Source organism: Anolis carolinensis, chromosome 1 (assembly GCF_035594765.1).
Source record: "Anolis carolinensis isolate JA03-04 chromosome 1, rAnoCar3.1.pri, whole genome shotgun sequence".
NCBI classification, from domain to species: Eukaryota; Metazoa; Chordata; class Lepidosauria; order Squamata; family Dactyloidae; genus Anolis; species Anolis carolinensis.
In genome coordinates, this window is record NC_085841.1 from 113625829 (window position 1) to 113645221 (window position 19393).

General features: G+C 38.7%; 1 protein-coding gene across 4 annotated transcripts in view; it reads left to right on the top strand.

Moving 5' to 3' along the window:
* The window catches only part of bach2 (BTB domain and CNC homolog 2), a 252056-nt gene that overhangs the window by 37655 nt on the left and 195008 nt on the right, over positions 1-19393 (top strand). Inside the window, exon 2 of one of the 4 annotated variants that reach the window (XM_062980732.1) lies at positions 8107-8222. The exons of 2 other annotated variants lie outside the window; for them this stretch is intronic. The gene's annotated coding sequence lies outside the window, so the exon portion shown is untranslated. Of the gene's footprint in view, positions 1-7317; positions 8223-19393 lie in introns of those variants that run through there. One more of the 4 variants, XM_062980724.1, reaches the window with a different exon arrangement.

Sequence of the window (19393 nt, forward strand, 5' to 3'; positions counted from 1 at the left end):
TCCTTTCTTGGAAAGTTGCCTTCCTGGTGGCCATAACTTCGGCGCGCAGACCCTCAGAGCTGGCGGCCCTTCGGGTTGATGAGCCCTACCTCCGTTTTCATCATGACCGCGCCGTTCTCCGTCCGGACATCACCTTCCTTCCCAAGGTGGTCTCAGCTTTTCACCTTAACCAGGACATTGTCCTTCCTGCCTTCTTTCCAGACCCCTCGTCTCCTCTTGAGTGGAGACTGCACCTTCTTGATGTGCGTAGGGCACTCCTTTTCTATCGGGACCGTACTAAAGACATTCGAAAGACCCCAAAACTTTTTGTGGCCCATGCCCCTGATAAACTGGGCAATCCTATTTCTTCTCAAAGACTGTCTCATTGGATTGCTCAAGCCATTGAACTGGCCTACGAACTAGCCAAACGACCGCCTCCCCCTGCGCTTCGCCCGCGTTCGACGAGGGGCCTCTCCACGTCGACTGCCTTCCTAAGGGGCATTCCCCTGGACTCTATTTGCAGGGCAGCTATCTGGTCCAACCCCCTTACGTTCGTGTCTCACTACAGGGTAGACCAGAAAACCTTAAAGGACTCAGCCTTTGCTAGAGCAGTTTTGTCATCCTGTTTGTCCTGAAGGGCTTCTTCATATGTTCCTTCTCTAAGGATGTTTTCATGCGACTCTTTTTGTCGTTTCCCTGTTCAGTACATGTTTGCACTGTTCTCTCTGAAATATTGTGCCTTATTTGATTCTGCCTTCCTCCTTTGAGGAATGATTTGCCTGGCTTACACATGTTTTCTTAGATTGTTTATATCATGCCTTACCGGACTGTTCTCGGTATTATGCGTGTGTTCATGCAATACTTCAATGGGTCCTTCGGACCATGTTTTCTGATGCTTAATAAACATATGTTTGGACATTATCTCGTTGTCAGGGTTTGCTTAGCCCGCCTCCGAGACCTAAGCTTGCTAGTCTCCATTAGTGTGCATTCACAGAGTACACGAAGAAAAAGGACAGGTTGCTTACCTGTAACTATGTTTCTTCGAGTGTACTCTGTGAATTCACACAAGCCCGCCCTTCCTTCCCCTCTGGCAAACCCTCTTCCTTCCTCGTTGCCTTAGCGGCGTAGGAACTGGGGAGCAACCGCCGAGGGCTGCCTTATATGCCCTCCGGGGACGGAGGGGCGTGGCTACCGCCAAAATTCAAACTTCAGCTTGGGAAGAGTTTCCGTTGGAACCTGCGCAGGCGCAGCCTCTCCATTAGTGTGAATTCACAGAGTACACTCGAAGAAACATGGTTACAGGTAAGCAACCTGTCCTTCTACATGACTTGAAAACCCTGCAAGTAATTTCTTCTTCTTTTGAAATAATACCAAGGGGCTCTACATCTTTTAGACATCAGCTACTATGCTATAATGGCAATGTCGTTGGTCTATAGTTTATCTTTAGTGGATATAAAATTAATAATTCAGTCTGTGAAAGAGGGATAGAGAAGAGTTGTAGCATTCTTGGCTGTGTCTGGGAAACACTATAGTTTAAATGCATTGCCTCTATTTTTTACAAATAACCATTGTAACTCCTTTCAACTCCTTTCAAGTAAATATTTACTTTCTCACACCATTTTCCTTATGAAAATAACCTCACAAACATTGTTATTTCTTTCCATAATAATAGTAAGTGGGCACACTATTAAGAATAATTCTAACAGGGAGGCAGAAGAAGAGTTCCTGAAAAACAAAAAAAGCTTACATTAGAAGCCCAGCTGAATACTCTTGTGGTCAGTCACTAGAAGCATAAGAGTTGAAAGTGACCACAACGACCATCTGGTCCAGCCCCTACAGCAAAAAAATTATAGTCAGAGCCCTCCTGAGAGATGACCATCTAACCTGAGCTTAAAAACCTTCAAAGAAATGGAATCCACCACCTTCCATGGCAGTACTTTCCACTTTCAGGTCACTCTTACAGTCAGGAAATCTGTCCAAATATTTGCAATTTTAAGCTCTGGAGCAATTGAGAACAAACTTCAGATATCTAAAGATGGCATTGGTTTAAATACAGTTACTTGAATTTGTAGTTGTGTTTGAATTTGATTTGAATACAAATACAGGCAGTCCTTGAGTTACAAACATCCAGCTTGCAAATGACTCATATTTAAGAACAAGGGCAAGACAACAGCAAGTGAGAGAAATCTACAGCTCGGAAGGGATATTCACTTCTGAAAGAGTTATCATGGGGAAAAGGTGTCTCCACTGAAGCTTTATGTCCAGTCCTTTATTTCCATAGGTAAAGGTAAAGGTTTCCCCTGACGTTAAGTCCAGTCATGTCTGACTCTGGGGGTTGGTGCTCATCTCCATTTCTAAGCCGAAGAGCCGGCGTTGTCCGTAGACTCCTCCAAGGTCATGTGGCTGGCATGACTGCATGGAGCGCCGTTACCTTCCCGCTGGAGCGGTACCTATTGATCTACTCACATTGGCATGTTTTCGAACTGCTAGGTTGGCAGGAGCTGGAGCTAACAGCGGGTGCTCAAGCTGCTCCCAGGATTTGAACCTGGGACCTTTCGGTCTGCAAGTTCAGCAGCTCAGCGCTTTAACTCACTTCCCCACCGGGCCACATTTTTCAAAATCCAATTTTCACAGCAACAGAAAGTGAGGTGAAATCTTCTGAACAGGGGCACAGGCAGTAAAACAAACACCATAATGATGTTAACCTTTCCCTATACTATCCAAAACTTGTGTGTGTGTGTGTGTGTGTGTGTGTGTAAATATCTCTGGAGTTACACTTGAATCTGTACCTGTTCCAACTTATATACAAATACATTTTAAGATCAAACCTACAGAACCTATCTTGTTCATAACTTGGGAACTGCCTATACATTGGGAATCACTTTACACCAACCATTATTACTCTGGTTTTTTTTTTCTATTTGAACAGTAAAAAATACAGTACTTGTAAGTAGAGCCAAACACTTCTCTATTTTGCTTTTGTACTTCTGTTTTGTTTAATTTTTTCCACAATGACAGCATACAGTATCACCCACAGGGTGGAAGGGTCTGGTCTGTCTTCCATTAAGTAATTTCCCACTATTCAATTTTTATGGTTGCTGTGTGCATTCAAGTTATTCCCAGTATTAAGACAAAAGTATCATGGGATTTTTATGGCAAGATTTGTTCCGAGGGGAATTTGTTACTTATTTTCTCTGAGGTTGAGAGCATGTGATTTTCCAATGACACCCAGTAGGTTTCCATGCCTGATTGGGAATTTCAGCCCTAGTTTCTGAGATCCTAGTCCAGTACCTAAAATGTTGTTTCCCAAATTTTGATCCTCCAAGTATTTTGGACTTTAGCTCCCAGAATTCCTGGCCACAGGGAAAACTGCCAAGGGCTTCTGGGAGTTGACGTGCAAAACAATTGGAGAGCCAGAGTTTGGACACCACTAACCTAAACCATTACAACATGCTGGCTCTTCAGCTAAAATAGCTAAAATAGCTTAAAATAGTACTGTTAAGTAATAGCAGAAAAAATAATTTGAAAATATAACATTGTCATGCCTCTTTTTTGCAGCTCTTTTATGTAGGTGCTTGTAACTTTTTTGTACTTTGTGGTTGTTTCTGAGCAGCTGGAAATTACGTAGGTGAGTGCAGGCTTCCTCCGAGACAGTGACAGGTGGCCAGATGTGGGTGGGGTGGCAGGGGGAAAATCTGTGGGAGGGATGCAACACCCACATCCTTTGGCATCCACTGTAACAACTGCTGCTGTTTGTTGGCATGCGTTTTGTGCTACAGTGGGTTTGAATTGTACTTGTTCTTTCACTGTTGTCTGCTTTGGCTATGACTTTGCTTTTGGCTTTACACAGGTCCCTTTTTTTAGTTAGCTGAAGTATCAGTAAAATATGTCAAGAAATATTTTGTCCCAAAACAGCATATTATAGTTGCATCAGGGCTTGGGGAATATGATTTAGGATTCAAAATTACTAGAGAGTGTATCTACAATGCAGTTTGACACCACTTTAACTGCCATATTTAAATGCTGTGGAAATTTGGGAGTTGTAGTTTCGTGAGACACCAGCACACTTTAGCAAAGAAGGCTAAAGACCTTGTAAAGCTACAACCCATGATTCTATAGCATTGAGCCATGGCAGTTAAAGTGGTGTCAGGCTGTAGTAATGCTACAGTGCAAATGCAGCTTTGGATTTAAATACTGTTTGCCACCAGCAATGGTCACTTCTGGCTGTACAAGATGGATAACTTGATTGTTAATAGTTCTTCTCCTGTCCTCCTGCAGCCCTCTTTTTGTTCCACAGGTTCCTTGGCTATCAGGAATATTCTTCTGAGCCTCAATGAACTCTTATTTTATAAATAAATTTCTACTTGCAGGTCTTTGGATTGTAGGCTTTTGGTTCATTTTTTCCTTGTACCAAGGCCTCTGTGGCTAAATTACTCCCCCCTCCCCAAATATGTACATACGTGGTTTTCAACTATGTTAACCTTTTAAGCTGTTTTAATTTGTTAAATATTATTTATGTTTTGGTGTGTTCAAAATCACTCAAATTCTTTGAAAATGTGCATGGTTTCAAATAGTTCAAATTGATTTTGCTTGTATTCCATACTGACTTAGGACAGGATAAACACGTTTTAATAAATACATAAATAAATATTTGCCATGTTGCATGGAAAACCAAAGTTCTGTTCCTTTCCCAACTGTTGTTGGGACCTGACAGAAGAACCTAATACTCATATAAATGTGAATAATTAATTGTGTTGTTGAGATGAAACAGGGACTCTCATGTGCACTGCTTGGGTCTGTGGAAGAAAGATGACTTAGGAGTAAGGTAATCAAGGCCCACTGTTACATTTTAATTAGAGAAAGAGGTGTGCACGCACATGTGTGCATGGTTGTTTTTTCACCAAAAATAAATTAGAAAGAAAGCAGGTGGCAAACTCTGCATCTCTAGTTTCTACATTTCTGTGGATGGTACCAGCTAATTAAAACTTATTTCTCTGTAGGGTTTATACTGTTGCTTGATCGATGATTACCAGAAAATGGAAACTGCATATTAATGGGTCATATCAAATTGTTTTTTATATGAGCAGCAGGTGGATGGCATAGTGATCTTCTCTGCTCCCCATGCATTTTGTATAAAATTGGCACCAAATGCATTACCACTTCACAAACAGTAATTTTTTCAACCACAAAAAAGAGTATGCAAACTGTATCAGAAACTGTATTTTATATGTGTGAATAGTAATAAATAGTGGATAAGAAATAGCAAATAATGTTATAAGAAAATAAAAGATAAAAAGGGTAATTTTTGTCTTCTCTGTTTAGGATTTCTTGCTCAAAGCACTATTGTATCAACATTACCTGTTCAAAAGGTCTACAGATACATTTTGATGATGCTTCTTATATTAATTTTGACCATTAATTCCAGCTTATTGATAAAACCTATTAACTGGCTTTCAGCCAAAGTGGAGGGTATTCATAAATATAAATGCTACTTTTGCTCATGGAGAATCTTGCAATAAGATACCAACAGCTACCTTATTTATGACTTGCCTCATTTTGCTTCCAAACTAATAGACATTCAGCAATGTGTGTGTTCTGTCAGGAGTGATTCAGATGGATGGTCTAACAAGAGTTCAAGATGACTTACTATCTGAAAACAAAGGAAGGAACAGAGAAGATCCCATTGATCTATCTATTTTCCTTCTATCCCTTTTCTCACAATTATATTCAAATGGATCACACCTCTCCATCCTTCCTGGAAACCTTACTTGCCCTTAAATTTTGCAAACATTTTTCCCCAGTATATTTTCACCTAGCAGATTTTCAGTTGTTGCACTGGATCCCCTATACCTCCTTGTGTACACTGTTCTAGCTGGGAGATCTGATTTTCTATCACCTCAAACAATCTAAAATATGTTGTAACAAGCAAACTGGGTTTTCTCCCATCTAGCATATCAATTGTGATTAGTGTTTTGTTGAATGCAGTGTGTTTCTGTACCCCAGTAGGAGGCATTTCCATAGGGGGGAAACTGTATTTTCTGAGGCAGCCTTGTTCTTTATAAATGCGTTCCTGATTTTGCTCGCTTAAGGCATATTGTATAGTTAACATAGCATTTCTTAGAAGATGGTCCCCTCTTGCAAAGTGTTTAATTCAGCAATATGCTGCTGGATGAATACTGATGTACTTTGCTCTTTGAGCAGTTTCTTGCATTGCATTTGGAGATAGATAATTATTATTTCTTTCTTTTAAAGTCTGTTTATTGAAGTGGCTGAGAAATAAAATCACTTGGTATCTTAATATTTTCCTCATATTTTTTGGTTTTGAAAGAACGTGGTTATTTATTTTTGAGTGTTAAAATTACATTTAAATTCTGAACATTTTGAAAAAAAGAATAGGAAAGCAAGTACATATTAAGGAAGGAATGCAAAATTTCGTTTCATTTATAAACTTTTTAACGTACTTAGGTGTATTCAGCTCAACATCCAAATGCAATGTACATAGTTAAGTTAAGAGATCCCAAACTCATCGGAATAGGGACAGGATATCTTCTTGGAACCTCAAGCAAGTAATGAACTCTCAGTGCATTAATATTTCTGTCCTTTGTCCATTTCTCAGGGTGTTGAAAAGCAGTGTCAACTGCATAGCAATTTAGAAGACACAAGAACAAAATACAGTAGAGTCTCACTTATCCAAGCTAAACGGGCCGCCAGAAGCTTGGATAAGCGAATATCTTGGATAATAAGGAGAGATTAAGGAAACGTCTATTAAACATCAAATTAGGTTATGATTTTACAAATTAAGCATCAAAACATCATGTTATACAACAAATTTGACAGAAAAAGTAGTTTAATATGCAGTAATGTTATGTTGTAATTACTGTATTTACGAATTTAGCACCAAAATATCAGGATATATTGAAAACATTGACTACAAAAATGGCTTGGATTATCCAGAAGCTTGGATAAGCGAGGCTTGGATAAGTGAGACTCTACTGTAATAATAATAATAATAATAATAATAATAATAATAATAATAATAATAATTGTTATTAATAATTGAACTTCAGAGACTCTGGCAGAAACCAGTGCAGGTGGTCCCGGTGGTGATGGGCACACTGGGTGCCGTGCCAAAAGATCTCAGCCGGCATTTGGAAACAATAGACATTGACAAAATTACGATCAGTCAACTGCAAACGGCCAGCCTACTGGGATCTGCATGCATCATCCAAAAATACATCACATAATCCTAGACACTTGGGAAGTATTCGACTTGTGATTTTGTGAAACGAAATCCAGCATATCTATCTTGTTTGCTGTGTCATACAATAAAATAATAATAATAATTAATAATAATAATAATAATAATAGATAAAGATAAAGGTTTTCCCCTGACATTAAGTCTAGTCATGTCCGACTCTGGGGTTGATGTTCATCTCCATTTCTAAGCCAAAGCGCCAGCATTTTTCGTAGACACCTGCAAGGTCATGTGGCCGGCATGACTGCACAGAACTCCGTGGCCTTCCCACCGGAGTGGTACCTATTGATTTACTTACATTTGCATGTTTTAGAACTGCTAGGTTGACAGAAGCTGGGGCTAATAATGGGAGCCCATTCCGCTCCCTGAATTCAAACTGCCGACCTTTTGGTCAGCAAGTTCAGCAGCTCAGCAGTTTAACCCTCTGTGCCATCGGGGACTCCAAATAATAATAATAAAAATAATAATAAACTTTATTTTTAACCCTCCTTCTCTCCCCAAGGGGACTCAGGGCAGCTTCCAAAGGCAAAAATGGCAAACATTCAATGCCATATGAATAACAAAATAAAACATTAAACAAACAGTTAAAAATACTCAAATTAAACACAATAAACCATTAAAACAGACAGTTAAAGTAAATAACTAAACATGTAGGCTAAATTAAATATATCAATAAGGCATCATAACTAACACATTGAATAGTTAAAATCTGTATAAAATATAATTCCTCAATAAATTAGGGGTGACGGTGGTCGTTATTGTCAGACAAGGTGAAATCAAAAGGTAAACTACTCATCTTTCTTTCCATACGCTAGCGTGCAAAAGTAGGTTTTTAGTTGTTTCTTAAAGGGGCTTTTCTAATTTCTTTATAGAGAGAGTTCCAGAGGGAAGGGTCAACCACGGAATCCCCCCCCCTCTCACCAGCTGTGCTTTAGACGGGAGTGGGACCTAGAGGAGGGCCCCTCTGATGATCACAGTGTCTGAGCAGGTTTGTAGATGGTGATACGGTTTGTCAAATAACATGGGCCTGAGCCTTTTACGGCTTTATAGGTAATAACCAGCACTTTGTATTTAGACCGAAAGCAGACCAGGAGTCAGTGAGGCTGCTGTAATATGGATTGTATGCTCTCTGTACAGCGCTCCAGTTAGTAATCTGGCTGCCGATCTTTGAACCAGTTGTAACTTCCAAACAATCTTCAAGGCAGCCCCACGTGGGGAGCGTTGCAGTAGTCCAGGCGTGATATGACTAAAGCATGGACAACCATGGCCAGATCTGGCATCTCCAGATATGGGCACAGCTGGCGCACATGTTCCAGGGTCAATTATGAGTCCAGGAACACCCCCAAGCTGAGAACCTGCCTCTTCAAGGGGAGTATGAGCCCGTCCAACACAAGCTGTAATCCCACTCCCTGATGTGCCTTCCGCCGGATCAGGAATACCTCCATCTTGTCTGGATTTAATTTCAACTTGTTCGCCCTCATCCAGTCCATTACTGATGACAGGCACCGGTTAGGTGGAACTGAAGTCATTTGTGCAGATCCACATGTAAACACACTAGCTACAACAAAAGTTATATGGATTGTCAGCTCTGTAGAACATAATTGTATTTCATTGCATAATAGTTGCCATTGCATAATAGTTGCACCCTCCTTTTTGGGGTCCCAGTTTTGGTCTTTAAGTATTCATCACATAATAGTCTCACCCCTGCCCGCAGACCTGCCCCTTTTGTAAATCCAAAAAAAATAACCGATTGAAACTCTACCCTTAGATACAATCAATGACTGATAATGTTTACACACAGAGATATATACATACATAGTGCTCTCTGTCTTTTCTTTGTTAACAATACATTATTTTCTGAAGAAAATAACTTCCAATCTCTATAGATACTCTTTGACTTCACCAATCCTTGATAAGAAGAAGGTGGCTTGCCCAAAGGATTAGGAAATATTAGCTGTCCCTTCTTTGCATTCTCCAGAAAAATGAAACCAGTGCTCTGAGAAGTTGTCCCTGCTGAAATAGACTTATTTGGTAATGCACATGTCTCTGGGCTCTAAACACCAGTCCCGAATGCCAGCCAGGCCATGCTTTCATTCTAAAACTGGTGGTAGCTCTCCATTCCATGCCAGGCACTAGAGTGTTGTTGGCTAGGAAATCTCTGTGTAGCTAAATTGGGAATTCCTCTGGTTTACTTCTCCCAAAATAGCACAGCAACTCATCCCTCAAGCCGTTTGACTCTTCTTTGATTCCAGGATTTTCACGAGGACAGGCTTAACCCTCAAAGGTATTGGTATCTCAGAGCTGACATGTCAATTGAGAAGTTTTAGTATTTCTGCATCTATGTCACCTGAATATGTTTTGATATTTTGCTTTGTAGAAACTCAAGCTGCTGAAACTATGCCAATAGACAGTTCTAACAGGCCTGTGAAATTCTCTCCAAATGTCACTTGGTATTTAATAGGGTCAGTGGTATGAACTAGCAGCTAACACGTTTGGTTTCTTATTACAAGTCTCCTGAGATTTATGGATGATCTGCTCATTTTTAAACTGGGACTTTTTTACCAGGGTATGGAATGTTGGCTGCAGCCAGGTTAAAGGCAAGACATATTCGTTTGGAGTAGATCCAGCATGGTGTAGTGATTTGAGTCTTGAACTACTCTGGAGACCAGACTTCGAATCCCCAGTCAGCCATGAAAACTCATTAGGTGACCATGTCAAGTCACACTTTTTCCAGTCTCAGAGGAATGCAAAAGTAAAACTCCCTCTGAACAAAGTTTGCCTATAAACCCATGATAGGTTCATCTTATGGTTGCCGTAAGTCAGAAATGACCTGCATCACACACCAAGAGCATTAGGAGCAATGGAGTTAGTAGGCATTTCTGTTGAAACTTCTTTCTTTATGTTGCTATCCTTCTTGAACATGTAATTAAATAACTACATAATTGAATATTTAATAGAAGGCCATATATTAAGGATCCTTCGTTTCTCTGTTTTAGATTAAGAATGTTCCTTTCCTTTCTGTTGGTGACAAGCACAAATGAAAATCAAGCTTACACTAGCTATCTAAGTGCGTTGTGCAAAGAGTTATCTACTACCTCCTTGCACCAATCTTTTTCTCTATCCCTGAAAGAAAGAGTGCACACTTTTTTGATCATGTAGTGACTGGAAAAAGGCATAGGGTACCCCAGTAGCTGTTGGCTACAGCTTGGAGAAAAGAACAACCTTTGTTCTCCCAAATCTTCAGCTTACAATATTCAAAGGCCATGGAGGTGCAACCCACTGCTTAGAAGATTACTTTCACGTGGAACAAAAATGGTATTACATGGAATGGTATTATAAGAATAGTATGTGACACTCCACACTCCATGCAATTCAGAACTTCATCCAGTATCTCAGATGCAAATAAGTACTGGAAAGGCACTACATATAAATTGAAATTTATGCTGGTTAATTTTTGAATATATATATATGTGTGTGTGTGTGTGTGTGTTCAGTGTATGTCTTATTTGTAATCTATTGTTTTGGGGTTGTAAGTGGTATTTTTGGGGCCTAAATTCCCTAAAGGCACTTGACTCCATTGGATCTTGGAAGATATTCAAGGTCAGTCCTGGCTAATATTTGGATGGAGAAGTTGTAATCTGAAACATCTGGATGTCCTAAAGTTCCCTAATATTGATTTGCATGGAGAGCCTCTATGGATATAGGAAGCTCTTCCTTGCCGTTGACTTCTTCATATGGAGAGCAACAAGATCAAGATGCAAAGGATTTGGTTCTAGTTTGCTCCACTTGCTCTCCCCCACGTAAAATTGATTCATGCTTTGTAATGCATGAAAAAGAACCCAACTAGCTGTCTGTGGGTATCCTTTGTTAACCACATTGGCTGAGGGTGAGCTTCTAGACTAGTTGGTGGAGCTGCCATTACTCAGAGACCCGGAGTCGTCTCATTCCTGGGCCAATGTAATAGAAATAGGTGGTGAAATAAACATAACCAATCTAAAGATAGTAGGTATTGTCTGGAATACCCCGCAAAAATTATATCCTTATTCCTTTGCATTTGTCAACTAAGGCCATACCACCAAATATGTGGATAGGCTGTTCAGTTTGTCTTTAAATCTGAATAATGACTTTAGGTGCATGGTCACCTAAAGTTTGTAGTCTGTAAAAGATAATAAAAGCTTTGTCGTTCACATTCCTGCTTTCGAAACAAACACGCTTTCGAAAAACCATTTTGATTTGCTCTTGCAAAAAAGTGATGAATGTGTTCAGTTGCAAATTGTATTTCTCTGTAAGGAGAAATAAGACAATAATTCTTTGGATTGGTTAGAATTTAGGTTAGACATCATGGAACAAAGCTATTTCCTGTATAGAGAAGAGAGAATGAAGGAAGAAAAAGATTGTGCTTAATAGACAAGAGTGGAAGCCAAAGATGCCATGTGTTGAAAATCCCTCTCCTCCTGTTGCCGCTTGGGCTCCTTTTCTCTCCCTTAGGCTTCTCCTTCCTCCCTTCCTTAGGCTGTAAATTGTAATTTTTTATGATTTATAATGGTCTTTTAGAGCTTATTGAAAAACCGCAAAACAGCAAATCCACAAAAAGTGAACCGCAAAGTAGTGAGGGAACACTGTAATAGAAAAAACACCACATACGATATATACATAATACATTATTGTCATAGAGACATTGGGTCAGTTCAAAGATCAGCTGAGATATGAACCTTTTACATATTTTATTCATTTGTTTATAAATTATTTTCTTTCATTTTATTTATTCATAGCTCCTGGTCTTCATGTTCCAACAAATACATCCTTCTAGCTGTATGGTTTTCTTCTCCTCCAGAAAGGATACTTTTTTACTGTCATATCTCTATTAATCCTGGAAAATATAAAAGGGAGAAAGGCCTGAAGGATCGTATGGTATTCAGGCTAGCTCTTGAATCATAAAAAAATGGATAACATTGAAACATGCTGGTCTTCTTGGCAGTCTGAATGCACAGATGTGTTGTCTTCCTCTGTACTTGGAATATACGCAAATGGCTTGAATCAAATCCATTATTCAGACACTTTTGTATGAAAAGTATATGCCCCCGCAATGTATCCTGTTATGGAATAAAACTCTGAAAATGAATTTAACAAGATTAATGTCTGTAAATATTTGTAAAACCTATGAGTTGCACAACCCCCTTTAAATGAGATTATGTTACATTTATAATACTCATATCCTATAACCAATATGGTCTAACACTGAATCACTTTTATTTGATTTCCCTCGCTTGTTTAAACCAATAAGTTGCAAATTTGCATGACTGCCTGCTTATCATTACTTTGAGGATAATTGCATTAAATCACTTGTTCCTAGATGCAGATAGCCATAGGCGGTTTACACTGGAGAAAAAATTTAAGAAATTTGGTGTGTTTTATAATCCACAGTGTGAACTGTAGACTAAGGTTGAAGCATGCTTTCAGTTTGCAATAACGCTTAGGAAACATGGTATACATGCTATAATAGGTGATGAAGGAAATACTAAAGCAACTTCATTGACTGAGATGCAGAGTGGGTTCTCACACAGGTGCATTTTCATTCTGCTATTTTATTTTGTTGCAAGTTGCTATTTAAACTTGGAAGTCAAAAGTAGTGTGTGGTGTGGCATTGTGGGACTCCTAATACATGCCCCACCTATAAGAATGTGTTGGTTTTGTTATGGTTGCAGACATATGAATTGATTCAGCAGCTCTAGTTTGGAAATAGATTGTGCTTGAGAAATACTTTTTACAGTAGCTACTAAAAATGTGCTGTTGGTTTTGTTGCATTCAAGATAGAAGCATGCTTGGGTAGATATGGATCTTTATCTAACCATGTCATGACTCTTTACACTAGTATGAACTGTAAAAAGAAATCTTACACTGAAAAATAGTATAGGAGTTGGTGGGTAAAAATGTAAGCAGGGATAGTGAGTGAGACAAATATGATGTGTATTTTAATTGGGTTTAAATACAGTTACTTGAATTTGTAGTTGTGTTTGAATTTGATTTAAATAAAAATATAGGCAATCCCCGAGTTACAAACATCTGACTTAAAAATGACTCATAGTTAAGGACAAGGGTGAGACAACAGAATGTAAGAGAAATCTTCCTCTCGGAAGGGAAATCCACTCCTGGAAGGGGTATTGGGAAAAGGTGTCTTCACTGACACTTTCTAGATGCTTTCTCACCAACTCTTGTTTCCACAACAAGTCAAATTTTTCAAAATCCAATTATCATAGGCAGTGAAACTGAGGTGAAATCTTCTGAATAGGGGCAATGCATGCATATATATGCTGGTGTGTGTGTGTCTGGAGTTACACTTAAAAATGTAACTGTTCCAACTTACATATAAATTCAACAAACCTACAGAGCCTATCTTCATCGTAACTTGGGGACTGCCTATACAATCCTGGTATTTACATACCAGGGTAAGAAGCAAATCATATTATTAAAGCAAGACATTGACTTGTAGCAGAAGACTTTCCCTCCCAGAAACAGAGTAAGAGGGAGTACAAAGGTTTTGAAGTGCAACTTCACTGTCAATTTAAGTGCAGTTCTCTTATAGTGGGAGGTGATGCAGGCATTGCTACACACAAGAATACTCAACAAGACCCACATCTCCATCTTTCCCCTCTCCCCACACAGGAATCTCTGTTGGATATCAGTGCCTTCCATAATTTTGTTGTTGTGACTTACTATTTTGCAGTCTTAGTTTTACAGGCATTGTCTTTATAGTTACAGCTGCTGTGCTTCCAATATTTTAGATGTCGCTTACAAAGTTCTTTTCATTTTGATCAGAAGAGAAACAATGTGGTCCCCCCCCCCCCCCCGGGTGGTGTTCATTCAGGGTTGCTAAAATTGTGCTAGAACTAGTATAACTGCACTAGAGGCTCATACCTCATGAATATGAAGCACTATTGTATTGCTATAGACTACAGTATTTTTGCCATTTAATTCAGATGTTTAAATTTCTCAACTCTTTATGCCTATGTATAATTGAGAATCACATACCATGAGCCAATAAAGTTTATGCCAAAATAAAAAGATGCTGAAGGTATTTTTTTCAGCAATTGACTATAGCAGTTAAATTCTGAAAATAAGTTAACACTTTTTTGTCAAGAAAAAAGAGGGCCTGTCTCACTCAGAGAACGCTAAGTATGTTCATTGTGGATGATACCTAACTATATGCTGCAAACATGGTTGTGATGTTTAGCGGGATTCTGAGTTGTGCCATCAACACTACTGACAGCTACTTACTGGGAATTATATTTCCTTGACATGGAGACTTGAATTAAGCCATTTTGCAAGGCATCTCTGTCTTTTGGGGAAGTGAGATAACCCTCCTTTCGTTTTATACTTCATTAGAAAATGGTTTCAATAATGCATTTTTGTTGGCTTCTGTGGAGTCAATTAGAAAAAAAGCAGAATGAAATTTTTTTTGAAAGAGTGCATAAATCAATAAATATAAACTAACATGGCTCAGAGTACAGCTGTTTTGCACATGGTTTTGCTAACTGAGTCTAAAACAAACAGCCAGAAGAATTATTTCTGCTTGTAAGTGTGTTATCTTACTTTCCAAGATCAGCACAACAGCATCTGTTTCTAGAGGTCAGATGAGGTCAGTCTAACTCAATATCCCTTTATCAGTTCCAGTAGATAGGTTCATAGCCGTAGTTCGGGAATTATGCAAGGCTGTCAATGTGTTCCCAGTTTCAAAGAATCAAATATGTTAATTGAGTTTATTCATATTTTGCTGTTCCATTAATTAATGTACATCTCTGATCATCAAAATGTATAGACTGGGTTTCTATTTTATTTTTAAAAATGCAGTTGTGAACAAACATATATCATCCAATAGTGCTGTTATCCAGCTGCCTTGCAGATAATATTACCAAAGCAGTTTCACAGAGGTAGGGGTGGGGCTGGGAAGAAGTCTTTTGTGGAGGAGTTACCATCTCCAGGTCCTGCTGGCCTCATGCCAGGCAGGTTGCAAGTGGCAGAGAGTAGGAGTTTTTATTTCTCATTATCCTCCATCCTCCCAGGGGTTCTGAAATTCACTGCACCAGGTTCAGGATTGATCTAGGTTGCTTCCATTTTCGAGTCAAGACCTTCCTTGACATGTCTCAGCCACGCTTGTTTTTCCCCCCCAACCCCAGGCAAAAGGAAGACATTGCTTCTCAGTCAGATTTCCGCCACCTCCAGTTGATGTTTCTTTCAATAACCCGATTTCTACTATTAAAGTTGAACTAAAACATAGCTAAACTTTGGCTATGCATTTAAATTGTGTTTCTGAGCATTTAAAAATACAGGCAGTCCCCAAGTTAATTTTTTAATGTACCTGTTCCAAATTACAAACAAATTCGACTTAATAACAAACTTACAGAACCTATCCTGTTTGTAACTTGAGGACTGACTATAGTTTAGGCATTGAAAGAAATGGGCAGAGAATACAGATAACAGAGTTGTAGGTGTGAGCAGTTTTTGATGTCTCTCTGCAATGAAATCAATTTGTAAAGTGAAGGAAAATTTCATGCCGGGTGACAGATTTTTTTTTTTGGAGAGTGCTTCCTTCCCCAAACAACTATATCCCTGGACTATAGCTATGCTACTGGAATGGTGGAAGTGGGACTTTCTGTTTCTGCAGTGAGAGTCCCCAGTGGCAGACCTTCTCTTCTAAAGGCAGATATTGATATAGACCAGTGGTTCTCAATCTGTGGGTCCCAGAAATCCCAGCCAGTTTACCAGCTGTTAGGATTTCTGGGAGTTGAAGGCCAAAAGATCTGGGGACCCACAGGTTGAGAACCACTGATGAAGACAAATGTAGAGTAAGGGACCCTGAGATTTTCCGGCTTCTATACTGTACTCCCGGAGTCCAAATCGGAGCTTCAGTAACAATGGCAAATGGATCTTCTAGCACCTTAGAGACTGTGAGGAAAAAAATGGTAGCATAAGCTTTCATTGTTACTATCTCTTTTGTTTTGCTGTACCTTGAAATCATTTTTTGGGTGCATCTACACTATACAATTAATGCAGTTTGACACTATGACTGCCATGGTTCCATGCTATTGAACCCTGAGAGTTATTGTTTGCCAAGGCACCAGCACTCTTTTACAGAAAAGATTAAATAACTTTTAAAACTACAACTATTATTTCATTAGTTTCATTATAGCATTAACCATGGCAGTTCAGGTTTTGTCAAACTGAATTAATTCTACAGTATGGATGCACTCATGGTCACCTAGAAGAAGAATGTGCATATTAATAATGTATTCTAAAACAAAATAGGCACCCTAAGTCTACTTCTTCAGATGTTTACCACCTTTGTTCCCAGAATTAGTATCTAAGATGCTACAAGATCATTTTGCATACTGATATTCTAGACTAATATGGCTTTATCTTTGAATTCAAACAATAGTAAAAGCACTAACAGTAACAATCAAAAGGTACACAAATTCGGATGTATAAACTCATTAGGAAAATGGTTAAAACAGGGTGAAAATACTTAAGGTCACTAAAAATATAGAGTAGATCTAAAGTCCCAGCAGATTCAGACACTTGTAGTTTAAACGCTTGGGGAAATAAAAAGAATTACACTTGGTTACAAAAAAGTGACTACAAAGAAGGTGCCTCTCTAGCATCTCTAGAAAGGCTCAAATGAAATATTAAACTGTTATAAACACTGATAGAGCAACATGTTTTTATAAACTATAATATGTATAATGCATTATTTAAAATATTTTATTATATTGAGATAGAAAAATAACCCAAATAAATGAAATAGTGAGGCTTTACCATTAAAGCTGTAATTTTTCCTTTTTTAAATATTGATTCAGATTCTTAGCTTTTGAAAAATCTAGCCACTCAAATCAGTATTTGTTACTAAGATGGATCTGTTAGAACAATATGTGACAAAAAGCCAATCTCTAAGCCATTTTGTTCTATAAAAAAGAGATTTCTCCATACAAAATTAAAAAAAATACTACCAGTCTTAAGGCACTATTTACATAGTTGTTGCATATAGTATTCCTTTTTTCCAATTTCAATCATCTCGTTTTCTGACAGTGTCTGAATAATACGCTTGGTAAATATGGTAGAAAGTAACAGAACTGTACATGTCTGTGCTGTTTTGCTGTCAGCTAGCAAGACTTAATACAGAAACCTCCTTTATCATGTTGGAATAATGAGCATATTCCAACTTTTTTCCCCGTTTCACATTGAACAAACATCAAACATGAACAGCCCCCTTCCATCTCCCCCCCCCCCAAAAAAACCTTGTCAGGCATTCTCATCTGATTCTGTTTCTATCCAGCCCACTTTGTAAGTACTGAGAGACTTCAAAGCTGCTGCCCGTTTTAAGAGAAAAAAAGAGGTTCTTAAACCTTAAGCTTTAATGTGGAAGAACAGAAGAGATTCATGGCGTTGCTTTACACCTATTATTTCTGCCTGCAGCCATACAAGGAAACACAGAAATGCTACCATAGTTACTCATGGTATCTGTGCAAGTTCTAAAAAAAGGGCTTGGTTTATAGTCCAGTTATTTTGACAAAAACTGTATTTTATTTGTTTTCAGTTTGAGTGATAATCTCCAAAACATGCTCACAGTGGACAAATAAATTAGAAAACAGAAGGCTGGATAAACGTATTTGCCTTCCTGGAGATAAAGATGGGTTTCATTGGTGGGAAGTAAGCAGCTGATGAAGTTAGAGGCCGGGGATGCTCTGGCTTCAGTACAAATTAAGGACATTAAGAAGTATGCCTCAAATATTGGAAAAATGCATTGTAAAATGGAGCCTGTTTATTTAGATCTCACGTTTTCACAATACCATAACTCAAGGTAGTTTATAAAGGTGGTGGGACCAAGAGAAGGCAGTTCCTGGAAGATCCGAGAATCTGGATAGACTCCTATTTGGATTCGGTTTTTTTCAGTTAGTTTGGACCCAAGCCCTATAGATCTGAACATTTGAACCAGTGGTTCTCAACCTGTGGATCCCCAGGTGCTTTGGCCTACAACTCTCAGAAATCTTAGCCAGTTTACCAGCTGTTAGGATTTCTGGGAGTTGAAGGCCAAAACATCTGGGGACCCGTAGGTTGAGAACCACTGATTTAAACAGTCATACTGTGTTCAAATAAGGTATGTGTTTCACTAGCATCTGTTCATATCTCTCTGAGGCAACTTACACTTCAAGAGCCATGGATCTAAGTGTAATAACATAAGAGCTGGAAAGAATTAACAGTCTGTCAGTGTCAGGGTTCACCTCGGCTATTTATTTTTTGTTAACACAACTAATAGATAATGCTTCAGTAGACTTGGTAATCATTTTATGCCATTTATAGCATTCACATCAAGTTTATTTGGTAGTAGACTAGTTAGAGATGTTATAATGCCTTGGGTTTTTTTTTCTGTGTGACCTTATAATGTGTGAAAATGCCAGGAAATGGCTGCAGCTATGTATTCTGATGTTGGGTTCAAACAGTGATGGATCTGTGAAGGCAACTGATCAATATCTCCAGCAGTAGAGTAGTGGAGCCAGGGCTCATAGGGTCAAAGCCCCAGGATCTTTTGATTAGCAGAAACTATCAGATCATCTGCACCCTCGCTTGGATTTTTCTTTGAATTTAGCAACAATGTCGTGGTATCTGGAGGGAAAATACCCCCCCCCCCACAGCAACAATATATTGTTATGACCCATTTTTGTGGTAACCAAAAGAAGAGAGCTCGCTTCATGGTGGAATGAGTGCACCATGCACTCAAGAAGACAGTCAGCTTTTCAGAAGATTCTTTCTTATTGGAGAGGAAATCTTCTAGAAGATAAATTGACAGATAAACAAGCCTTGCTATAAGGATTTGCACTTCAAAATTTGCTGTTGCTCCATTGTGCTCCAGTTGAATATAATGTTGCTGTTAAATAATAATAATAATAATGATAATGATAATGATGATGATGATGTTAACTACCTCTCCTCACAGCTCGAGGTAGGGCGCAACACAGTTAAAATATATCGCCATAAAATGCATACAGTAAAATGCATACTGTATATTAAAACACATTACTATAAAATACATATATTAAAATGTAGCGGAACCTTTGTGCTACGGTCCTTGCGAGCGCAGTGGGAGGGATTGGAGAGACGGACAACTGG